The sequence below is a fragment of the Tursiops truncatus genome, chromosome 16 (assembly GCF_011762595.2).
Source record: "Tursiops truncatus isolate mTurTru1 chromosome 16, mTurTru1.mat.Y, whole genome shotgun sequence".
Classification (NCBI taxonomy): Eukaryota; Metazoa; Chordata; class Mammalia; order Artiodactyla; family Delphinidae; genus Tursiops; species Tursiops truncatus.
Window position 1 is genome coordinate 7837340 of NC_047049.1, and position 24183 is coordinate 7861522.

General features: G+C 52.8%; 1 protein-coding gene across 12 annotated transcripts in view; it reads left to right on the top strand.

Moving 5' to 3' along the window:
* Positions 1-15205: 15205 nt before the first annotated feature.
* The window catches only part of CHST15 (carbohydrate sulfotransferase 15), a 99856-nt gene continuing 90878 nt past the window's right edge, over positions 15206-24183 (top strand). For 2 of the 12 annotated variants that reach the window (XM_073793828.1, XM_073793831.1), the window contains exons 1-2: positions 15206-15344; positions 16319-16422. The gene's annotated coding sequence lies outside the window, so the exon portion shown is untranslated. The other 10 variants (XM_073793829.1, XM_073793832.1, XM_073793827.1 and 7 more) reach the window with 7 other exon arrangements.

Below are 24183 nucleotides of genomic sequence, written 5' to 3' on the forward strand. Positions count from 1 at the left end.
TGATTCCACGTGACTCCCCAGCAGAGGCTGCCAAGAGATTTGGGGTTAACTCCACACAAACATCTGGTGAATGCCCTGAGCATCCTGTGGTCAATTCACCAAGCATTTACTGAACATTTAGGACGCAGCAGGCGACAGTCTCAGGCTGAGTGACTCAACTGAGTAGCACACACACAAGATCAAATGTCCTAATCTGATCCATTCTCTTCTCTGAAGACCCCCACACTGGCGCTTCCCGGGCTTCTGAGCTGAGGTTCTCCCATTGTTTAATGGTAAAGGGAATTAGGAGGTGATGGCTGTGATTACGTGGTCGTGTTTTCAATTAAAGATGTTCTCCAGTGACCGCGTGTTGACACGGCCGGCACAGCGCCGTCTCTGTGGGCGGAGAGGTGACGGGCATTGTGCCTCTGGTGGGTACCCTATCACGTTGGATGTCTGGTGACCTTCTAGGCTGTGGCACATTCCCAGTGGCAGGATGGGTGAACTTCCCATGCCTGGTAAAGGTTCTTTCCCGGGGGGGGTGTGGCGTGGACTGGTGGCTTCTCGCTCCTTCCAGATGCCAGTCCTTCCTGCTCCTAACTCCCGAAGCCTCCTTTGCAAGATCCTGTATCCCTTAGGGCAGCCTCTCGCTTTTTGTTAACTGTCTGTTAACACAGCGGTCCCCGACCTTTTTGGCACCAGGGACGGGTTTCGTGGAAGACAATTTTTCCACGGACGGGGTGGGGCAGGTTGATGGTTCAGGCGGTAATGCCAGTGATGGGGAGCCATGGGGAGCGGCTGTAAATACAGATGAAGCTTCGCTCGCTCACCCGCCGCTCACCTCCTGCTGTGCGGCCCAGTTCCTAACAGGCCGCGCACTGGTACCCGTCCGTGGCCCGGGGGTTGGGGACCCCCGTGTTAACACATCAGTCCCCCACCCATCCATCCACCACCAGATTTTCCACCTGTTCTCCATGGCCTCCAGGATAAGACCCGGACTCCTGGTGTCTCCATTTACGATGATTTTGCTGTAAGGAACAAGAGGCCCCAATTCAAACTGGTTTCAACTGTAAGGACATTTGCCATCTCATAACCCAGAAGTCCAGAGCGGGGCACGCTCTGGATGGGATGTCAGGGCTCTGAGCTCATTTCCCCCGATCCCATCAGCTCTACCCAATCCTGCATGATGGATTTGTCCTCGCGCTGGAAGCGAGACAGTCACAGCTGCTCTGGGCATCCCATTGTCCCAAGAAAAAAGAAGGACCCTTTCTTCTTCTGTCTCTTTCGATGGCCTTTGGTTGTGGATTTTCTCATCCCCCAGACAGACCACGAGCCAATCATGGGGAGTGAATTAAAATCCAATTGGCTGTCTCAGTGGGTCTCATATCAGGCCAGGCTGGTGGAAAGAGACAAACGACGACTTTCAGCTGATTCCTGGAGGCCAAGCGCCTGGGCAGCTGAGCACAGTCGTCGTAAGACGTCCCTGCCCGCTGGGCAGCACTGAGCCTCTCTCTTCTCCCAGAGCCTGGCATCACACAGCCGGCCATTAAAGCACAAACTCCAAACTGTCTGTTCCCCTGGCAGCTCTTCTCCCAGCCTCCAAGCCGCCTCCAGGAACTGGCCTCCCTGGGGTCTTTCCAACAGTCTTCTCACTTGTTACCTTGGGTTCGATTTTCTTTTTGCCCAGGAAGGAAGACAACCAGTCTAATAGCTCCCTTGTGCTAAGTGTGACACCAGAGCCAGGCTACCGTGGCTGCCTGCAAGCCCCTCTCTCTCCCCTCCTCCCAGTGGTCATGACGGCTGGCCTCAGGGCCCAGCCCAGCAATCCTCCTCTGCCCCCAGAGCAGAGGCAACATGGGGCTGGGAGATCCTGTGGCCTCTGATGCCAGAGGGACCTGAGCTCAAACTGCAGGTGGGCTTCTCAGGAGCTGGCTGGGTAGGGGTAATTGCCCAACATCTCTGGGTCTCAGTGTTCCCATCTAGGGAATGGGGATAATAAGTCTGTATCTCAGAATCAGATGACGTAAGATGCTTGAAAAGTGCTTTACACGCGGGGAGGGCTGTGCAAATTTGGGGGTGGTGGCCAGGGGGCTATTCTAGGACTGGAGGGGCCAAGGCCTCTGAATCCCAGTGTCAGAGTAGAAGCAAGTGATGAGGACTGTGTCCATCCCATCCTTTCACAGTGTCCTTTCAAAACCAAAACAGGACAAAACAAAAAACCAGACTCCATCACACACGAAAGTCTTCTGCAAACTGAGTTGAGAGAAAATGTTTGGTGTGAGCTGCCCTGGAGGGAGAGGGCGTGGTGGGGATCTTTCTGGGCATAACTTCCCACTTGTCCCAGCACCAGGGGGCAGCCCCACCTCTCCCCTGAGGTCTACTACATAAAAGGAAGGCCAGAAAGCAAGCATCATTCGTGAATTCATTCGACGAACTTCAGCGAGCACCCACTGTGTGCTGGAATCTGTGCTGAGTGCAGGGCGTAGAGAAGCGGGTAACGAAGGGGTCCAGCTGCGGGCTCGGACAGACCGTCCCTTGGCACCTGGGCAACTAAACAAGCCACGTAATCTCTCTGAGCCTCAGTTTCCTGGTCTGTAAAATGGGAAGAAGAAATAGTATATACTTGATCATGAGGATTAGATGAGATGTGGTGTGTGCGTACAGCATTTAGACAGTCATCAAGAAATGATGAACGATGATGATGATGGTGATGATGATGGTGATGGTGACAGGGACCACAGTGATGGTGATGACAAGGTTCCTCCCTTTGGGTAAATCACAGGACACTGTAGAAGCATAGGCTGCGGATCTGAGTTTCACTGGCTTCTAGAGGGGGTGGCTCTTGAGTGTGTGGAAGAGGGAAGGGAGTTCCCCAGGCCATGAATCTGGGTGGGCGAGGCCTCTGCTACAGTCACTGCAACACGTACGTCTCAGGGGGCTGACACATACGATTTGTTTCTTGTTCACACACAGGCTATGTATGTTGAGAGACTGGACATGAGGTGTCCACCTTACGGTGACTCAGCGATGGAGGCTGCTTTGGCCTGCAGGGTCCACCCCCTCCCCAGACAGCACAGGGAGAGTTCCCATCTGCTTTTCTGTGCTTCAGCTGGAAATGACACGCGTCATCCTACTGGCAGTCCCCTGACCAGAGCTCGTGTGATCCCATCTAACTGCAGGGAGGGCTGGGAAATGGGGGAAGCCATGCAGAGGGTGTGGGCGAGGAGAGCGCCTCAGGTGGAGGGAGGGTCCAGGGACAAGAAGAGCAGTGCTCGAAACTGAGAGTAGATCAGGGCTCCTGCGGTTAGGAGAGCAAGGAAGGTGGGGGCTTGGGGCGGGGTGGAGGCAAGGAGACCCACTGGGAGGCAGGGATCTGGGCAAGGGGAGTGGAGGCCTGAGGCGGGCCCATGGCAGTGAGGAGGGAGGAGGAGACAGCGCCTTGAGCCATCAACAAGCAGAATCCAGAGACCCGTGGGAAGTGGGGAAGAAGGGATGAAGGGCAATTCCCAGCCTCCTCGCCTGGGGGACTGCCATTCCCTGAGACCAGATCAGGGAGGCTGGGGCAGCTGGGCACCAGAAGACGAAGTCTGGTGCCTCTGTCCCGGCCACGGGACATACAGAGCTTGGGAGAGAGGCCTGGGCTGAAGAGCGATCACTGCACAGAGCACAGCCGTCCTGCCCGTCTCCCGGGCCCCACACCAAGCACCGCCTGTCACCCGCCCTCCACCCACAGACCCCTGCTGGGCGTGCTTGGAGGAGACAGGGAAACCAGCCAGTCCTGGAAGAACCAAGGTGGGGGGGGGTGCTAAAAAGCACCACGCGTCATCTCAGCTGCTGAAGTTCTGAAGCTGGTGATCAATTCCCAGGCTGAACACATCCGATCCCGGGGCGGGGCGGGAGGGGGTGGGGGACAAAATTCGCGATGCTAATCATGGCATATGGAAGTACCTTTAACACAGAGGATGGCCGGGACACGTCACATCGATATCAGTCTTTGCAACTGTTGAGGTAATTGACACATGATTAACCCCCCGTCTTTGGTCTTTGGGATTTGGAATCCAATATACTGTAGAGGGCTCCCTTCTGAAACTGGCTCTCTCACCCGGTCCTCCGCAGACAGGAGCTACTCACATAAGCATCATCAAAAGCCTCGAGCATTACTGAATAGGAGAGGTGGCTTTCGTGTGCTCTGATGTCCTTTGCCGTTTTCTCTGGCATTTCAAAGGCTCTTTTCAAGTCAACATAGAGCCACGTTCAGCCTCCAGGGAGGAGACCCCTGGCCCTGAACATGGAGGTTATCTGAAGATGAATCAGAGGTAGGCTCTTTACAAATCAATCAATACCTGCATTTTATTCTAGCCATTTCACAGATGGGTAAACGGAGGTGCAGAGGGGTCAGGTCATTTATTTGCCAGGTTCACCGAGGAAAAGCATATTGGGGTGAAAATAGGAACTGGAACTTCTGCTCTGGTTTCTGTAAATTGTGGCTGCACCCGGCCTCTGCAGAGAGAAGAGGAAAACCCTGCTGGAACGAGAGAGAAAGCAGCTCCGCCTGAATCCTCCCGCACGAAGTGACAGGCTCGGGAAGGACAGCCACACTTGTGGGAGCTTCTCTGCCCTGGAGAGAGGCCTGACCACCTTTTATGAAACAGACGACTATTCAACAATAAATATTTTTCACACATGGCCAGAGAAGTTACCACTATTGCCTCTTTCCCAGCCTGGTTGAGTCAGCAGGAAATTAGCCAAGGTGCAGAAAGCCTTGTGTTCTGTGGTTCTGGTGGGTTGATATTTTTTAAATACTGAGCTGGAGAGAAACAGAACTAAAAAACACCCTTGAACGCCATCACCCTTGTGGGTCCCTTATCCCAGGAAAAATGGGTCAGGGTCCTAGGGTGCCAGGAGCCTCCTTAGGGTGAAAGGATGGGTGGGTGAATGTTACAGGGGGTTTGGGAAAGGGCCCAAGGTGAAGCTCTCTCAGTTACCGTTTCCTTATGTACAAAATGGATGGAATAATGTACTTTCCTCAGGGCCACGATGAGGCTGAGATTTTTCTGCTGAGCGAAGAGGGTGTAGTAGGGAAAGCATTGGCCTTGGATTGAATCCTGCTTTACAGTTAGGACTTCTCAGCTGAGTCCTTGGGCAAGACCCTTTCTCTTTCTGAGCTACTGCTTCTTTATAAAATGGTGCATTAATATGTCACATATAGATCTTTAAGAGTTAGGTACAGGGGCCCAAAGGACTGGACGAATGCAAAAGTGTCTGTAAATTGTAAAGCCCTGGAGGTACTCCAGGTATGATTTTTTTTTTTTTTTTTTTTTTTGGTGCTGTTACCGTGGCCTCTACCAGGGGCAAGTCCCGACTGAGGTCAGGCAGCTGCTTGTGGGACCTTGTTTATCTGTGTTAGGCTTTTAGCAGTCTGGGGACGGCTCCTTCACTGGGGCTTAACAGAAAAAAAAAGACAAAAACTGGTTCTGTTGTTCCCGTCACATAATTAATATTCCAAATAAGAATCATGCAGTCATTTCTATGAATATTTGACTCCTTGACTCCTGAAATATCAGCTTAGCTCGCCGGCTGAATTGAAAGAAGAAATAATTGTTTTTACACCGACCCCGACAGACCAGCCGCTGCAGGCCCTGATCACGGCCTGAGGAGGGATGACTTGGTCTGGATGACAAGATGCATTGTACAAATGTCTGCATCCTGGTTCCTGAAGGGGGAGAGGCACCCCTCGGCTCCTTTTGAGGTGAGCATCGACGGGGTGGACTTCGGGGGTCCTGGGCCCCTGTGAAGCAGGAGGGAAGCCCGGCATGAGGCTGGTTTCAGGGGAGCCCCATGACAGGACACCCAGGACTCCAGAGACCCAGCCTTGCGGGGAGATCAGTGGATGGAGAAGGCGGCTTATCTCCGACGCAGCCCCCAGTGGGCACCTGTGGAAAAATAGTTCCTCCCTCACCTGGGCGCAAAGACAGTGGGTCCTCATGGCTCAGGAAAGAGGGACAGCAGGCCTGCATATGCTGCAGCGCACACGGGTCTCTGGGTCCAGACCCTTCTCACTGCTTGACTCCTTCCTCCCAGAATTCTCCCTCCTGCGGGCCAACCAGAGGCCAGATACATCACAGCTACCATGATACAGGCTGGCTTGGCCAGGCAAAAAAAGGGAATACACGAGAAATGAAAAACTGCTCTGAGGACTGTAATCGTAGCATTGTCATCTGAGAATGCTTTCAGTCATTGGCGTGTGCCACTGGTGTGTACTTATGCAAACCGGGAGTGAGGTGACTGGTGGCCCCTGAGGTTCCTGGAGGAGACCCCTGACTGAGTGCTCCAGCCTTTTCAGAGCTAACCTTCTGGATGGGACTCTCAGGTGACATCTGGTCCATTTCTGAGTTTGGGGGGGGTGTACTCCGAACAGAGCACTGATTCAAGGGGCAATGGGCCCCACCCCATCTCCTGCTCTGCTATTTGCAAAGCTGTGTGCCTTTGGGCAACTATCTGAGCCTCAGTTTTCTGACCTGTAAAATGGGATGATAACCTCTTAGGCCCTCCCAGACCTTCACAGAAACAGCTTGCTGAAGTGTCAGGAGCCATTGGTACAGAGCTACGGAAGTGGTAGCCTGTGGACATCTCTCCTGCAATCTGAATGGGTTGGTTCCCACTTGCCATATAATTTTTTTCTCTGATTTAGTTGCCAATCCAAGATTACCTTTAAAATTGTGCTATTTCACAATAAAACTCAGATTTCTGGCTCCCATGACCTGTCTAGCAGGAGCTGAGACCCAGCTGTCTCCTTTGATGGGGGTGTATGCTCCACAGTGCCCCAGACCCCACCCTCCCCCATTGCCCACCTCTCGTCCCCTCAACAGTGTCTCGGCTGGAAGGAATGTGCACGGCCCCCAGCAGAGTGCCTGGCAACAGACAGGTGTGCAAGAAACATCCTCTTCCCCTGTCTGTGTCCAGCCGTGAGGCCAGGAGAGCACCCTGTATTCCCGGGGAGGGACTGGTCCTACTCTCTCCCCTTCCCTCCCCTGTGGCCACGGGATAGCCAGGCAGTTGGCACATCTCCTTGCTCTGCCCGTGTCCTTGGGAAACTGGGGTGGGTTGGAGACCAGGTCACTGCAAAGTGCCAGGAAGTCATCAGGCCTACCTCACGGTTGAGCAGAAGGGCCCACAGCTCAATTCTGCATGGAGGGACTTGCCGTGATCCAGCCTCTTAGTTCCACTGATGCGGCCCATGGGTTAGGCCTTCGAGTCATGCCTTGGCTGAGAACCTCCCATCTCAACCTCCTCAAATGTTCAGGATGCCTGAGACTTAGATAAAAAAGCTAACTGCAGTCTCCTCTGAGACCTGGGGATGGGAGAATGGCCTTCATTAGACATTCATTTAAGGTGTGGAGGCCCCCAGGCTCTTTCCTAGGGTCAGCTTGCGGTTGGGGTTGGGGTATGAGAAATGCTTTGGGTCTTGAGTCTTGAGTGGGGAGGGGAGTGAGATTTGGAGAAGAGGTTCAGGTGCCAAGGTCAGAGGAGGGCAAACTCGGAGCCCAAGCTTTCTTCACCTAAGGGGACTCTCCCTGGTGGCCTGGGCTGTTCCTCTCCGCCCTCTGACCCCTCCCCGTCCACACGCCCTCTCTGCACACACACAGTCACAGTCTGGGACACCACAGGGTCCAGAGGGGCCTCAAGAGCTTGTCCAGACCACAGGGGACTTTGGGGGATACATGGACCAGGCATTAAACATAATGGAGACGCTTACTGGGAAAGTTATATCAGAAGGATTTAAAGAAAATTGTTAAGTCCTCTTAAAAACTATCCCAGTGAGAAAGCTCACTGCGTCCCAGTCCTTAAACTCTGACACTTGCTAATTTTCCTAACAGCAAGTATTAACAGGGAGAAAATACCTCTCAGTACCTGGCTGGAATTTAACCACTTTGTGTGTGTGTGTGTGTGTGTGTGTGTGTGTGTGTGTGTTTTTAATTATATTTAATTTTTGACAAATTTTTATGGTGAATGATAGTGGTCTTTCCATTCATAAGGAAATAACTCATCTTTTATAAGTATATTTTTTAAACTCTTTTTACTGTGGGGCTTTCCGAACACAGACCAGAAATAGAGATGGGTGCCCAACACCCCACCTTCCAGCTCCAACCGTCATCAGCCCGTGGCCCCTGCCATTTCTCTGTGCCCCACACTCTTCCCACACCCCATTACTGAAGCAACTCCCAGCCACCTTACAGCTTCATCTGTATATATTTCAGTATGTAAATTGCTTCTATGTGAGCGTATTGAAAGAACGTGGCAAGTGAATCACTGCTCCAGATGAAGCAAAATCTGAGAGCTCCCTGGATGACTGGGGGTTGGGGATGCTTATGCGGGCCAGCTTCTTATTGAGTGCATGAGAAAGCTGCCCCACCCCCACCCCCGGGCCCCTGCCCCAGCGCTGGCACAGGCTTGACACTTGGTTCTCCCTGTCTGTGTCCTTTTAGATTGTGAGCCTCTAGAGGGCAAGGCTGCTGTTCTGGGAGCTCATGAGTGGTGTCCCTGGACCCACTCGGGAAACGTTCCCTGCAGAAGTGATGCGGGCAAGAGCCTCTAGACTTTTGGATTTCCTGACACTGATGTGTGGTAGGCTGAATTTTAAATGACCCCCATCACCTTTGCTCCCAGTGTTATGCCTATGAACGTGTAGGTTACATGGCAAAAGGGACCTTGCGGTTGTAGTTAAGGTTACTAATCAGTCGACCTTAAGATAAGGAGATTATCCTGCATTATGAATATCTTGGATTCTCCTTGGTGGGCTCAATGTAATCACAGAAGCCCTGAAGAGGCAGAAGAGAAGGCAAAGGGGTCCCAAGAGCAAGAAGGACTTGAAATGCTGTTGCTGTTTCACAGATGGAGGAGGCCACATGAGGAGAAATGAGGGTGACCTCTGAGAGTAGAGACCAAACCCAAGCCAACACCGAGCAAGGAAGCGAGGGTCTCAGTAACCACAAAGAAATGAATCCTGCTAACAACCTGAATGGGCTTGGAAGCACTTTCTCCACAGGACCTGCAGATAGGAACCCAGGCTTGCTGTCCCCTTGATTTTATTCTGGTGAGATCTGAAGCAGAGAACCCACCAGACATCTGACCCACAGAACAGTGATGTAGTCAGTAGGTGTTGTTTTAAGACACTGGGTTTGGGGTAATTTGTTACACAGCTATAGAAGACTGATGCAGATAGTGAACAGATCACCTTCTGTCACTTCTCATGATGGGTAATCAAGATTCTAATGACACTTTGGAGAGAACTTGGTCCCAAGAGATAATCCAGTTCCACCCCCATGTCATGGGCAGGGATGTAAGGCCTGGGGAGGAGAAGGGGCCACACTCACACTGGGTTTTAATGTCATCAAAGAAACTTCTAAGGAAGCAACTTTTCTCTAGTTAACCCTCCATCCAAGAGCAGAAAGTCCCTGGGAATGTTTCATGATGCCATTGTCCCAGAACTCATCTCAGAACGACCATATCTATTGTCCCTGAGCCACTTTGGGAAGCAGTGGGAAAGGTGCTGATGGGTGTGTGAGAACTGGGAAGGGTGACAGAGGCACAGCTGCAGGGCCTTGGACCCTGCCTGGCAATGTGGACTGGACTCACCTTTGGGTGCAGTGGAGGTATTACAGGTGTTTTATTATGGGGGCTGACATGCTCAGATTTGTGTGTCGGAAAGATGCTGGCTACGCATGTAGAAAGAACCAGTTAGTGGAGGTCAGGAAAGGAAGCAGAGAGTGTAGCTAAAGGCTACTGCAACAGACCCAAGGGAGAGGCGAGATGTGTCCAAACTAGTGGTTCTCAGACGTCAGTGGGTACGGAGTGGGGGAGGGTTGCTAAACATACAGATCCCCAGATACCACCCCCAGAGTTTCAGATCCTGGGGCCTCACTCCAGACCCACTGAGATGGAATCTCTGGTACTGAGGTCCAGGAATCTGCATTTTAAAAACATCCCAGGCTTCTGAGATCCGCCGGGTTGAGAAGATGACGGTGGCTAATGAGAGCTGAGGGTAACAGAGTCAAGAGCTAAGGATGACCCTGGGGCCTCTGCCTCAGGCACCTGGGCAGGCGTGTGGTGGGGACATTCAGAGAGCCAGGGGTTGTGAGGGGTGAAGCAGGTCTGGGTTGAACCGAGCAGCAAAGCTGGGCAGGAAAGGGGTGCAAATCACCAACAGCTGCTTGGAGCCTCTGCGTGTGGGTGTGTCATTCCCCTCCTCCTCCCAAGCAGGGCTTTGTAACATGTGACGACATTAAATGCTCAACCAGGACAATGAAACGAGTTTAGAAGGTTCAGGTATTTCACAGCTGGGGCAGGCAACGCTGCTCTAAATTTACTAAGTCAACAGCTCACTCTTGCTGTTAGGTGGGCTGGAGATTTCATGACAGAAGCGAGTAAGTGAAAATGCTACCAGCTGTAAACTTTATCTTATTGGCGAAATGTCTATTATGCAGCTAAAAACAGCCAGTTGATAGGCGATGCCCACCAACAGTTGGTAGCAACAGTCTTAGGTGGTGATAACAATGACGTTATGTCTCTTTCATCACCTGTAGGTTCTTTTTATCACCAATTACTGGCCATACGCTCACTCGTGGAGGATGAAGAGGTGATGATGCTGTCATCACTAAAACCACTTAGCGTCTTCATCTGATTTTCCTTCAGAGGTTTCTGCCTGTGCGTTTCAGATCCCCAGTCTTCACTGGTGGGGAAGGCATTTGATTTTAGAAAATAATTTGGTGGACAAGTCGCTAATCAAGCCAGGAAGTTCCAACTGGGTCATTCACTGGATGTGTCCGTTGTGCCAGGCTCTGAGCTAGGGGCTGGGAATACAGAGACTTACCTGACCCTGTTCTTGTCCTCAGAGGGCTTACAGATTTCCCTGGAGGGAACTCAGAATAGAGCTCTAAAACCTTCCAGCTGTGGCATCATCTTTAGAGTAAGTGAACTGACCCCCGGGGGGCACCCCGTTAGAATAGGCAGCGCTCATGTAAACACACCCATTCCGACGTTTGTTTAAAACTGGTTCCGTTGCTCTCTTCACTGAAGTTTCAATACAGAGTTGAAGTCTGCAGCTTTAAGGAATTTGTTATTATCCTAAATCTGGTTGAGGTTTTGGATCGAGTGTAGGAAATTTTCACAAGAACCTAAATTTCACGTTGATTTGTGGTGCATTAGCATACCAAAATTGGCTTCAAGTGCACTTAATGGATGCATTACTGCAGAAGGGATCTGTCTAACCACAGTATTTTTAAATTTATGAAATTGAAATGCATTGCAGGTTACTGAGCAGTCTAAATTCGTCAAAGTCACAGGGCTGGAAGCAGGTCGTTGCTGGTGGCAGAGATCTGAAGCCAGGTCCAACGAAACAAATTGGAGAGCCTGTGCACTGATCCCCAGGGGCCCCATGGCCCTCAGGTGCAGCCCTTCCCAGCACAGGAACTCTGACTCTGGCAGTCCCCTCCCCTCAATGCTGTCCCCTTGGAAACAACCTCGAGTTGGGGAATAAGCTGAATGTGAATTGAACTTCATCCCAGTCTCTGCTAAAGTGTTAACTGAAAAGTAAGGCATTAGCTGAAAACTAAGTCCTCTGACATCTAAGAGGGGGCATTCCATTCTGACAGAAGTTTCTTGGAAGACCCCAAATGCTCTGGTCTCAGTGCTCACATGGTGGAATGACCAAAGGCAGGGTTGCGGCTGTTGAGTTGGGGCTTGTAACGAGCAGTGCCCATGGCCCGACCTTATCTCCTTTACCCTTAAGTGGTCTGTTGTCCCCACTTTCAAATTACTGGGCCAGTTCCTGGCACTGTGATTCCCATCCCTAATCCCTTTAAAATGAACTTCCAACAGCAATGCCTCCTGAATCAACAGCTTTAGAAGATGCCAAAGCCGCAGCTTTCAAGGTCCTTCTCCCCTCCAGGTGGGGAAACTGAGGGTCAGAGAGGGGCTCAAGGGCTTCCAGACAGCTGATGGCAGAAGCAGAACTTGGGTCCCCCAAGCTTCAGTATTTCTTAAGCAAATTGCACATAAGACGCCTGGAGATCGACACAGCTGTGTTTACTTCTTTATTCTCACTGCGCTTACCTGATGGGTGTGCCCACCATGAACTTGAATTCACTGGCACGAGTGCACACTAAAGGTATAGGAGTGGGCTTTGGTCTTTTCCTATGCTGTTTTTTTTCCTGAGCCTCAGTCTCCTCATCTGAAAAATGGGGATTAAATAATATTGGCTCCCAAGGCTGTTGTGAAGGTCAAATGATGTAGCACGGGGAAGTACTTAGCAGTGTTTGTCACATGGCGGGGATCTGTAGCTCTCCATCCTTAGCAGGGTTCGGAGACTTAATCTTCTTAGTGGCTCCAACATTCACTCCAGTGTGTGGCACAGAGCAGAGGTTCAGGGAGTGTCTGCTGAATGAATGAACGTAGCTTGGGGATCATGGCAGGTCCCTGGTCTTCCAATTTCCTGATATGCTTGCATTCTCATAGAATCTTTACTCAAGTAATACTTATCCATTAATTCAATTAACCAGTTCAATAACAGTTCTTATGTGACTATTATATGCAAGACCACTTTCAGTAATATTGATTACAAATAATAACGAATATTTCTGAGCTCTTACTAGGTCCTAAGAATTATGCTTAATGTTTTTCAAACACTGTATCATTAGTCTTCACACCAGCCCACTGAGGGAATGTATCAGTCAGCCACTTCCACAATAATGCTATGTAACAAAATTTCCAACATTCAATAGCTTGCAACAAGCATTTTCCCCTTGTTCATGTGTTTGTACGTCAGCGGAGGCAGTTCTGAATCCAGGCTGGGTCACTTGGCTCCAGGCTGCAAGTTGAGTTCAGGTCTGCTCCACGTGTGTTTATTCTGGAGCCTTGCTGGAAGAGGCAGCAGCTTCTCAGGATGCGTTCTTCTCATTATGGATCCAAAGCACAGGAGAGCAAGCCCAGCCCTGCAACACATGTCAAGCCTCTGATTCAGTCACATCCTTCAAAATCTCATTGTCTAAAGCAAGTCATATGATCAAGTCCAAAGTCAAGGGATGGGGAAGCACATTCCATGTGCTATGAGGCTGTGACAAAGATGTAGAAGTGTAATACCCCCATGGGGTCAATAATTCAATTTACTGCTTGTAGGGGTCTTATAGGCTCCAGACTGAGGCAAAGAAAGAAATGACTTGCCCAAGGTCACTCAGCTCGTTTGTGTCAGCAGTAGGGGTTGAAGCCAGACAATTTAATTCCAGAATTATGGAGGCCTACGTGTGCATATGGTGAGGGGATATTCGTTTTCTTAAATTACTTGTATTTTTTTTACCCATTAGTTGCCAATATCATGTTGGCACCAGCCTCTCTCACGGTTACCCATCCATCTACTCACCCACCCAGTCACTCACATGTCTGGTCTTTGGGTATTCTCTCAACTCTCCAGAATAAAAGACTCAAGGGCAATTCTTGGGTGATTTTTTTGCAATTAATGTTGAGGGGAAAAATTGTCATCCAGTTAATCTCAGGCACGTATATAAATACCTTTAGAAAGTCCCTGGTGGAATTATATCAAAGCGGCACCATGATTTTACTTAAAAACAGTTTGCTCTGAGTCAACTGAGATTTCTGACACCTGAATCTGAAAGTGAGATCTGGGTGGGCCCTGCGCTGTCTCCACAACGGAGTGGTGTGTTTACTTGGAGGGAGGAGAGGAAAGACGAGGTATGTGTGGCTGTGGAATAAGGTTCCACACTCGCTTACAGGAGGGGATTTCCTCCTCTGTGTTTCCACGGAACCTTCCCTGTGTTTGTTTAAACCCATTGCACACTCTGGTCTGACAGCTGCCTGGCCCAGGGCCTCCCTTGCAGAAGCATGCACAACCAGCCTTCTTTAACAGCACCCTTCACTGTGTCCCCCGAGGCAATTACTTGAGTATATAAACCTTACTGAAAGGCTGGCTTTTCTTGGGAACTAATAAATAAGCCCCAAAGCCACAACGTGGGTAAGACCTTGAAAAACGGCCTCATCATCTACTGGGAATTGTGAACCCTGCAAAAAGCAGCTCATTGTACTTTCAGAAAAAGCTTTTTGTTTAAAAAAATAATAATGAACAAAAACCACCAAGTGGAGTCTATATGGAAAAAGCAATCTAGTCTGAGATTCTAAGGCTGGTCTCTTTGCTGCATTAATCTTTCTTCGTAGATTTTATGTAAGAGGCATTATTTGCAGGAAAACAAGATACCGTTCTGAAGAATTCCCCTCTCATCCCAGCTTTCCATCTGCAGTTATAATCCTCTGATTGTGACCTCTGCATTAGTTGCCGTGGATGCCGAGCCGAAGTTTATGACCTCAGGGTGGGTTATAGTTTCGGGGGGGGGGGTGAAATGAAGCCTCAAGCGATCAAAGTCACGTATTTCCAGAAAGAGAGGAAAGGGGGAAAAGGCACCCTCCGGACGCATCCCTCAGCGGTGGGCCAGCGCTTGACACTTAGAGAGCATTTTAGCTCCACTCTTGGTTGCTTTGTTGCTTTGAGGACAAGATGCTGGACTGTAGCCATGGGGACACGGGCAGGCAAAAGGCTATGTGACTGAGAACAAGGATTTTTTTTTTTTCTGTCCCTTGGACCTGTTTCCTGAGAGACTGGGCTTGAGTCGAGTCTTCCAGAATTCAAAGTGTCTTTTCTTTAACTGACGGTATCTCCATTCAAGAGCCCGGAGTCGACCACTGGTGCCGCTTCCTTGACCTCGGGCAGCCCAGGTGGTTTCCTGGAGCTGCCACCCCCTGGGCCACTGCGGCCGGCCGGGCTCGGGGTCCCGCTGAGCCTTCCCTCACCGTGGAAGCAAACAGGCTGGGCCGAAGAGCCCGGGAGAGCCTTCTCGGGATGCAAAAATACAACAGAGGGCGCGGAACCCACCAGCGCCGTGGCCTTGAATATCAACGTATGGGCTGGCTCCAGACCGCCAAGTTCGTTAAAAATGTCTCTGGCAGGGTGTCATTGGCAGACTTTAGGGGTTTCGGTTTGCTTTCTATTTGGAATCACCGCATCGCACAAGCCGTGTTTACTTGGAAGGAGAGGGGGCGGGAACCAAACCCACCGCTCCGCGCACACGCCTTTTTCTCACATTCCAGACTCGAGCTGATGTGTGTCAGCGCGACATGGGGCGGGGGGAGGGTTCTTTTCGGATGTTTCATTCGCCATCCGCACGTCACTCCCAAACTTTTCCTCCCTGCGCTCGGGGAGTCAGGTTGACGCGCCCTGGATGAGGGGCTCGAGGCGCGGGGCTGGGCGCGCTCCCGCGGAGCCGGAGCCGAAGAGGCTCCCGGGCTGGACTCGGGCTTCTCAGGTACAAGTTGGGTGCCAGGCGCGGCGGAGGGGGCGGCGACGAACGGCGGGTGGTGTCTGGCTCCGGGCTCCGGCGCCCCTCCGCGTTCTGGCCGGGCAGCGCCGGGGGCGGCCCGGGCTGGGCGTAGGGAGTCCGGCCTGGCGGAGGCTGCGCGCAGCCTCACTCCCCGCGGCGCTCCCGGCGCGGCGGCAGCGGCGGCGGCGACGACGGCCCAGGCAGACAATGAACTTGCGAGCGCGCGGAGCCGAGGCAGGTTTGGGCCCCGCGACCCTCGGCCCAGTCTCCCCGAGGCAACCGCGGCCCCCAGCCGAGGGCGTCCCCTCGCCGCCGGTTCTGGCCGTGCTCTGGGCGCCCCGCGCGCTGGGGACCCCGCGGGAAGGGTCGCACGCCCCCCTCCCCGGCTCGGGAAAATGCGGTCGGAGCTCGGGGACGGGGTACTCGGCGGCGGGGTGGTGGCGCCGCGGACAGCCGGAGGCCGGCGGGGGGCGCACGCCACGGGGCACGCACGGGGTGGCTGTCCAGGAAAACGACCCCAGGAGTCGGAATCGGGGCGGCGCGCTGCAGGCGGAGGACCGACGGACCGACAGATCGGTGCTTTCTCCTTAAGAGCGCGCTTTGGGTGGGGATGGGGGTGGGGGTGGGGATTCCCCAGCCTTGCGCTCCGCTTCCCGGCGCACTTCTGGGAAGTTTCCAGGCGCGGCCCGAGGCAGGTAGGTGTGCATCTGCCACTCTTTCCTGGACTCGGGTTCAGAACCGCCTCCTCGCCCCGGCTCCAGTCCTGCGGCCACACTGGGAGGGGAGGCTTGGTGTGTGTTGGGGGTGTCCCGGGCGCCGAAGCCTGTGGGACCGGGTTCCGGGAGGGGGACCGCGGGGGCGGGCCTGGGAGGAGACGGGGGCGCGGCGAGGCCCGGGGCGTCCTGAACTTTTGCTCCCCGCTCCCTCTTCCTTCCTCCCCGCCCCCTGCCCCCTCCCAGCTCAGGAGGCGGCGTGACTCCGGAGTAGCCGGCGCTTCCCGGCTGCGGTGGCGGCGGCGGCGGCGTCCCCGGCCGGCCTGGGCGCGGCGAGCCGAGCGCTGCAGGTCTGAGCCGAGTGGCGCGGCGGGGCGGCCGGGCGGTGGAGCTGCGGGGTGACGAAGCTGTGGGGAGCCGGGGTGGCAACGGCCCCTGCGCGGGGGCGACGCTGCCGATCGTGATGGAGCCCGAGTCTGTTGGGTTGTGTGTGCGGGTGGAGAGGACTTGGCGGCCGTGGGCGGATGGCGGGCGGCTCGTGGCGCAGTTGGCCCCCTTGGAGCCCCCTAGGATCTTGGGATGGAGGCGACCGGGAGAAGGGAACCTCGCCTTTGGGGAAATGAATGAAGAGCTGTGGAAGCGCCTTCCGACTCCTCCGGGCGAACGGATTGGCCGCCGCGCGCGCTTGTGTGTGCTTGTGTGTTTAGGATCTGGAGCCGCCAGGGTCCTGGGCGCGGCTGCTCGACCGCCCCGTCGCGGTCCTGGTGCCCACGTTGCCCGTCCGCCCAGCGCCCGGGGTCGGCCCGCGGGGCTGGAGCGGCGGGTGTGGACTGAAGGCTGGGGCTTGGGTGCCGGCTGTAGGCAGCTGGACGTCCGCGCCTCGAGCAGGGAGGTTCGAGAAGGAGGCGGCAAAGCCTGGGGCTGAGACTCGCTCCTCCGGCTCCCAGTTTCCGGTTCCCCGAGGCCCTTCGCTGCATTCACGTTGGGTGAGTTGATGGCACGGAGTTCTGGGGAATGAAGTTGTATGTCCAGGAAGCCGCAGGACGCCCCGGGAAGGGATGTGGCGCGCTGTTCTGTGAGGCTGAGCCGAGGGCTTCGCAGGGCCCCAGCTCCTCTTTCCTCAACTGCGGTTCCTGAGAGGGCAGCCAGCCAGCCGGTGTTGGAGCAGAAAGCAGCCCGGGGGCACGTGCACCCGCTGAGGCGTCCAGGTGGAAACTGAGGCCTGGAGATTTGCCCCAAGTTCCTCTAGAACCTCGCACACCATTTTCCATGCCCAGCTTTCCTGCTCCCGCCCCCTTCCCAAATGGTGCAAAATCAGGAACCCTCCCTTCCAGAACGTGGCACTTATTAATTTTACCAACTGTACGTTGAATCAGGCCGTCTTGAGGTGCAAATCATATATGATTTTGTTTAAAATAGCATGGGCATAAAAATGCCTTTTTATGAGGTAGTTTTAAATCAAATACGTTTTTGTCTCTAATACTCCTGAAAGATTGGCAGGAAAATGTTTTCCTTGCCTCCTGCTGCATGGGGAAACTGAGCCAGCCAGGTGAAGCAGCTTGCCGTGGTCTCTCTCAGTGCATAGGTGCGTAGTTGAGCCAGAAGTGGAGCTGCAGGGCTCTTCTTCCCTCCCAGGTCCAGCTTCCCGGGAGAACCATTTCTAGGGCCCTCTGAAGGAAATTCAATGATGTTTTTGTGTTTTTTCTCTCTGGGTATTGTATGACTGCAGTGAGCAGGGTTAATTCATCCAGGATATTGTGTGTGGGAGGTGGAGAGGCGGGTTTGTCCATAGTGGATCCCACGTGAGCCTTGCTTTTCTTTGATGGTTAGATGGCCAGGCATCCCAGCACCGTCACTGTGGATGCCGTGAGGCCTCTGTGTCTGCACCTTTCTTCTCCTCTGTTGCTGCTGCCCCTGGCCAGAAGAGGTGAGGAATTTGATTTTCTGCTGGCCTGAAGGAGAGAAGATTAATCCCTGCATCTGGAAGAGGCTATGTTTACAGGAAAGTTTGGGAGAGGCTGGGAAGTGGACTCTGCTTACTTGGTGTCTGGAGAAGGAGCAGAAAAGAAACTCCAAGTCAACCAGCTGGGCCATGGGAGCCCCAGGCTCTTGGAACCTGCACTAGCAGAAGCTTTAGGTTAGGGCTGGGTTGTGATTAGACTGTGGTTGTCCAAGGCCACCTAGGGCCTGGCTGGAGGTGACCCGGCTAGCATCCGCCTGGCATCTGCCGATGGCATGGATAGCATCCGCGTCCAGGCGAGCTCTGGGGGATGGGGAGAGGGGAGACGCTCTGGGGCTGCCCTGGGCAGGTGAGCACATGCCCTACCTAAGGAGGGCAGCTTTGGCTCAGCTCCAGCCAGTTGGGGGGGAAAAATCGACTTGACAGGTCTTGTTACTTCTCAAGAGAATTCTTGAGCCTGGACATTTAAGTGTGGGCTCCAGTGCTACAAGTAGGGGGTGGGGTGAGTACTCTGCCAGGAGGTCTGAAGCTTGACGTCTGGCCCTGTGTCTGTGTACTGGGGAGGGCATCCCACTGTCAGAGACCTGTGACACCTGACGGGGCATGGGGATCGCATCTCCCCGAGGCCGAGGGATTGAGAATTGACGGGAGCCCGATGTGCCTGTGGCCATGTGCCCGGCTGCTTCATGTGCCGTGTGTCATGCATCCATTCAATAGCTATTTGATGAATTCTTTTGTTTTTAATTTCATTTATTTATTTACTTATACAGCAGGTTCTTATTAGTTATCTATTTTATACATATTAGTGTATATACGTCAATTGCAATCTCCCAGTTCATCCCACCACCACCCCGCTTCCCCCCTTGGTGTGCATACATTTGTTCTCTACATCTGTGTCTCTATTTCTGCCTTGCAAAGCGCTGAATTCTTGTCATGTGGAAAGAGACACCCTGCCTAAAACTTTTTATATAATTTCATTATCAAATAGTACACCATGATAAGATAGAGACCCAGCCCTCGGAGGAAGGGAGCAGGCAAAAATGCCTGTACCTGATGGACAAATGAACAGCGAGCTGCGTTCAAAGGTGGGCAGGACAGTAAGGCAAGGAAAGTGAGAGGTGGGTTGTATAGGAGGAGAGTCTCCTTTTACTGATGTGGAAATTGAGGCTCGGAGTAGTGGGTCTGAGGTCACACAGCCCAGAAGTGGAAAGTCAAACCAGGTCTCTGATTCTCCAGCTCCTGGGCTGGCTCTGTCATCCCACCCTGCTGGACTGGAGCCTCTTGGAAACTCCTAGATGAATAGACCTTCGCTGTGGTGGGAACTCTTGCTTCCTGTCCCTGTATCCAGACCCTGTCCTGGTCCCCAGGTCTCAGCAGGCCCTGGATTGCCAGGTGTCATTTGGGATGCATTTGTATGAGAGAGGAGTTTCCTTAAATTCTAAAAACAGAAACTAGTTTGAAACGTAGCTGGCCTGGCAGTGTCACCGTGTGAGCACTCTGTCACTGGGCATCTCTTTAGCAGCACGTGATTTAGAAGCGACACTTGCAGCCACTGGTGAAAACGGTACATCCACCTGAAAGTCAGGATGCTCAGGTGATGTCGACTGAGTTCCGCCGGAACTGTGTTGCTTTGCTGTGAATCCAGAGCCCGTCTTCTCACTTAGCTAACGACGTCCTGGGAGACTGTTTGGACTTGCACAGGGTCTTTCGTTGTTGTTCTCAAGTGCTGGGGTCTGATTTCCTTCCTGAGATGCTCATCCTTTAAAAGGAAGCACTGGGACGAGATGATTTATGTGTAGACCCGTGTCTTCACAGCATGAAATGAAGCATAGAGGTGGGAGTTGTCTACTGAGTATCCCGTCTCCATATCTAGGAAGAAAAGTAAAGGTTTTTTGTGGATTTGGGCCAATACAGAATATATATATATTTTTACGTACGGGGGTTGGGGAGGAAGACATTTGGTCATAACAGCTGTCATTTGCTGGGCCCCTACTGGTTCCCAGCTGGCCCTGTGCCAGCCAGGTCAGACAGGTGTCCCCCTGTGTCTCAATCAGAGGGCAGGGAGGCTCTTGGAAATCACAGGGAAGAAGCTTTCAGTCATCCGGATGTGCAGGAGCTAGGAGCACGGAATGGCAGTGGAGGAAGGAGGGAAATGGGGCTGGAGGGGGAGAAAAACAATCCTGGCTCTAGAAGGGGAAGGCGGGCGTGAATCAGCAAGTGGTAAGGGGCGGGGAGGTGGCAGGAGAAAGCAGGTTCTCAGTCTCTGCTGATTTCGAAAAGGATGTACAGGAAACGCGAGCAGCCTCTTTCATCAGCAGCAGCTACATGCAGCATTGATGCCTTCTTCCAGGTGCAGGCCCAGGGCCAGGTGCGTGGGAGCTGAGAGGCAGCGCTCAGAGCAGTAGGCGAGGCAGAACTTGCAAGTCGGAGTTCCACAGTGCTGCCCAGAGTGCGGCAGGAGTCTGCATTAGCGACTCTGACATTGGAGTGGTCTGGGGCGACTTCACCCCTGGCCTGAGAGCTGGGGTCCTCTACATGACAATACCTGCCGGGCACTTGGAGCGGTGCCTGGCATACAGTAAGTGCTTAAGAAACATCGGCTTTTGTGGTATTCTTTAGCTCTAGAGCTCATAACCAGGGACGGGGGACGTCTCTGATCCCTCTGAAATTGCACGTACAGTCTTTTATGTAGATGTGTATATTTCTTGGTGTGTGTTGGGGGTGGAATTCTGGCATATTCTACCTCAGAGGACTTCTCTTACACCCCGTAAGGCCGGGAGCCCCAGGACACATTGGATTCTAGTCAGGCTGGTTGCTTCACCTCTCTGGGCTATTTCTTCATCTGTGCAAAGAGGGGCCTGGATCCACAGTTGCCCTCTGGGATGCTTCCAGCGGAACGCTGTGGACAGGCTGTAGGTCAGTTTGACTGTGCTCCCATGAGATGCGCTTAAGCCCAGGGCAGACCAGGAAATGTGCTGGGGTGGCTGGCTTTTGAATGTTACATCTTGAGCACCACTGTAAGCGTCAGAGAGTCCTGAGTAGGTGTGGGAGGGCCCTTTTTGCCGGGGCAGGCTCTCCCTGACACCTATGCTACATTTCTAGAGTTTGTCCTGGTCCAGGCCTTTCAGGTCTCTGAAGAAAGTGAGGCTGGTGGATCCTCAAAAGCAGAGAGTATCATTATAATGGAAACCTGGACACTTTCCAGAATCGTGTTTGTGATAAAAATATTGAAACAGGCAGCCTAGTTACCCAGGTGCCTGGAAAATACCCCAGCATGGGCAAATAATTAGATTACAAGGCAGGCGCAATTGTTTTTTCTAGTGATATGCGGGAACCTGGTGGTTTCACGTCTTCTCTTGAAATGGGGTATGTGTTTGCTGGCCTTTTTTGCTCCCTGTGGTCAAAAACATAGTGGAGTGGCCTCTGAGGGGGAAAGGACATGAGAGTTGGCAATTCTGTCCCTCTCGGGGCAGCCCTGGATCTTGGGGGGAAGTTCTGTCCCACTCTGCTGTGCCCTTGTAGGGAGCTGCCCCCAGGGCCGGGGCCCGTGGCACATTTGCTGTGATGTTAGAAGGTGCATTTCAGAGTCTGAGAGGTCTGTGAAGGTGTGTTATTTTCTCACCCCTTGTTGAAAGGGGTCTGGGCAGCTCTGTCTGCCCTTCGTGACACACGTTAACTGACTCGGGCTGGATGAAGTAAGCTCGGCCAGCACCTTCATTTTCCAATCAACCAAATGTTTGGTGCCCATCATGGAGATGTTCTTTTAGCCTGGGTGTTGAATCCTGTATAGGCCCTTGGAGGTGGTGGGGTGAGCCTGGGCACCCCGTTGACCTGCGTTTGATCATGACCCTGGGCAAGTGGTTTAATCTCCTTGTGCCTCGGTTTCCTCACCTGTAAAGTGGGGTTAATAATCTCTTCCTTGTCCTTGTAGTGTAGTTTGAGTACCAGTAGTACAAGTTAGGGTTCAAGGGAGCTCCCCAAACTGAGCCCCTCTTTCCTGGCCAAGTTCTGAACTTACAGAGAGAGAGGGGAGGAGAAAGATAGGTGGAGGTAAAAATGCAATGTTTGTTCCCGGCTGAAGTAGACATAGTAGAATGTGATTGAACCGGTGGGCACGTGGGCATCGCAATCCTCAAGTGAGAAGTGGGCAGTTAGGCCGGCTGACCTCCCCTGAGTCACAGGTCCAGTGGGAAAGCGGCAGCCTCTCCCTGGGCCGGCCCCCTTCCTCCACAGGGTAGCCAGCAGGGGGCAGTGCCTACTCTGTGTGGGAAGAGGCAAGGCCAGGCTACCTGTGTCTAGGTCCTCCTTGCACACTCCTGGGATGGGGGTGGATGGACACCACCAGGTGTAGACACAGGTGGTGGTACACAGGTGGCGCTGTCTCCACGAGGAAGAAACATCAGGAGTGGGCAAGACGATACCCCCCCATCCCCCACCCCGCCTCCACACACAGCAAATAATAAGTACTTAGCCCCGGGCCTGACCCACGGGGGCAGGGGGCAGGGGTTTGGGGCTGGCACGTGGTACCTATTAGGCATAAATTGATAAGGGCAGCATTAGATATGCAGTTGATAAGGATATTGAGGGGGACACTGAGATTAGGAAGTGAGCCTGTTAACCAGGCCTTGTTATCTGTAGAGCATGGCAGTGATTAGCCAGATTGAGATAATGATTAGCCTTTGTGACACACATGTAATTTACAAGGGGCGGGGGTGCCCCCGGAGCCACTGGCTGGCTGACAGCCTGGTAGCCTGAGTGGGAGAGCCTTTTCTGCCTCCTCTTGGTTCTCCCTCCCGGTTCATCCCAGGGGGGAACTGTGGATCCAGCCTCCTCTTTGCATGGCCTGAACCTTCATCAGCCCCCGGCCCCCCGTCCCATCACCACCTTCGGGAAGCTTTGCCAGTAATTCTTACCATCTCTCCATATCCTCCCATCCAGGTGTTACCGTCCTCCTCTGAGTGTCTGCAATTCTACGCTATTGAACTCAACCTACTTTGTACCACGTTCTTTCTAGTTTTCCTGGGTGTGTGGTCCACTCACCCACGCCCAGCAAACCTCTCAAGGGTGATGAGGCTGTCTGGGGGCCCACTCAGTCGCGAGAGTTGAATGAATGCTCAAAAGCCAGCTAGTCCTGGAGGAAGGGCTGTGATGGATTTCACGTGGGCCTCTGGGTGTGCATCCAGAAGACGGAAAAGTATCCCCAATTCGGCAGCATATGGTGCAGGAGAGTTAATGCTTGTCGCTAAATTTCTGCAGGAGTCAAGAGCCTAATGTAATAACCTTGGATTTCCTGACACTAGAGTTTTGGGCTATTAAAAGGTAGTGAGCCCAGTTTTTTGTGTCTTGAGAGTCTTGGGGATAAACGTTATGGAATTTTGGTTGGTATTTCAGGAATAGAAGTCAGGAGCCATTTACTCAGGAAAGAAATGTTGAGGCCGTTAGTGTTTCTTATGGCCAGTATAAATAGCTTGTCTTTAAGTTCCATGCTCCTTTGTTTGGAATGTAAATATTTGCATTAAAAATATAAAGTATGTCCCGGCATGTATTTATAGGGACCATAATTTCCAAACCAAAAATCAGACTATTGGTCTACAGAGGATTACTGCCTCTGATTCAAGAACCTGTTTATGTAAAGTCTTCCAAATGTACACACAGAACCGTATTTGCTTTGTGCACAGAAGGGATCTCCAGGATTACAAGAAAGCGGAGTTGCCCCAGGGAATTGGGCCAAGTAGTTGGGTTTCCCGACAGACACTTATGATCACGCTATTAAGTTGCAACCACCCCAGGGCAGGGCGAAGTTTTGGCCCAGGTCCCGTGGGACCGGCCGGCTTCTCCGTCCTCAGTCTCCTAGACATCCAGGTGGGAGTTGGCCGCAGCTGGCTCATCTCTGGGTCATGTAACCAGACGCCTGATTTCAGAATTGCTGTTGCCGTAGGAAGATGTGAGAAGAATGCGGGGATTGGTGTTCTTTCCGCCATCTCGTTTCTGGTTCAAGGATGAACTCTGAGGGCCCCTGGAGGCTGTCATCCTCCATCAGATTCTTGGGGCAGTTTAGCTTTTTAATTTTCCATGAAGAAAAGTGCAGATTTGTCAGACATTTGCTGGAGGCAGGATATCACCGCTTATTTGGTCTCCGCCCTCTTCTTTG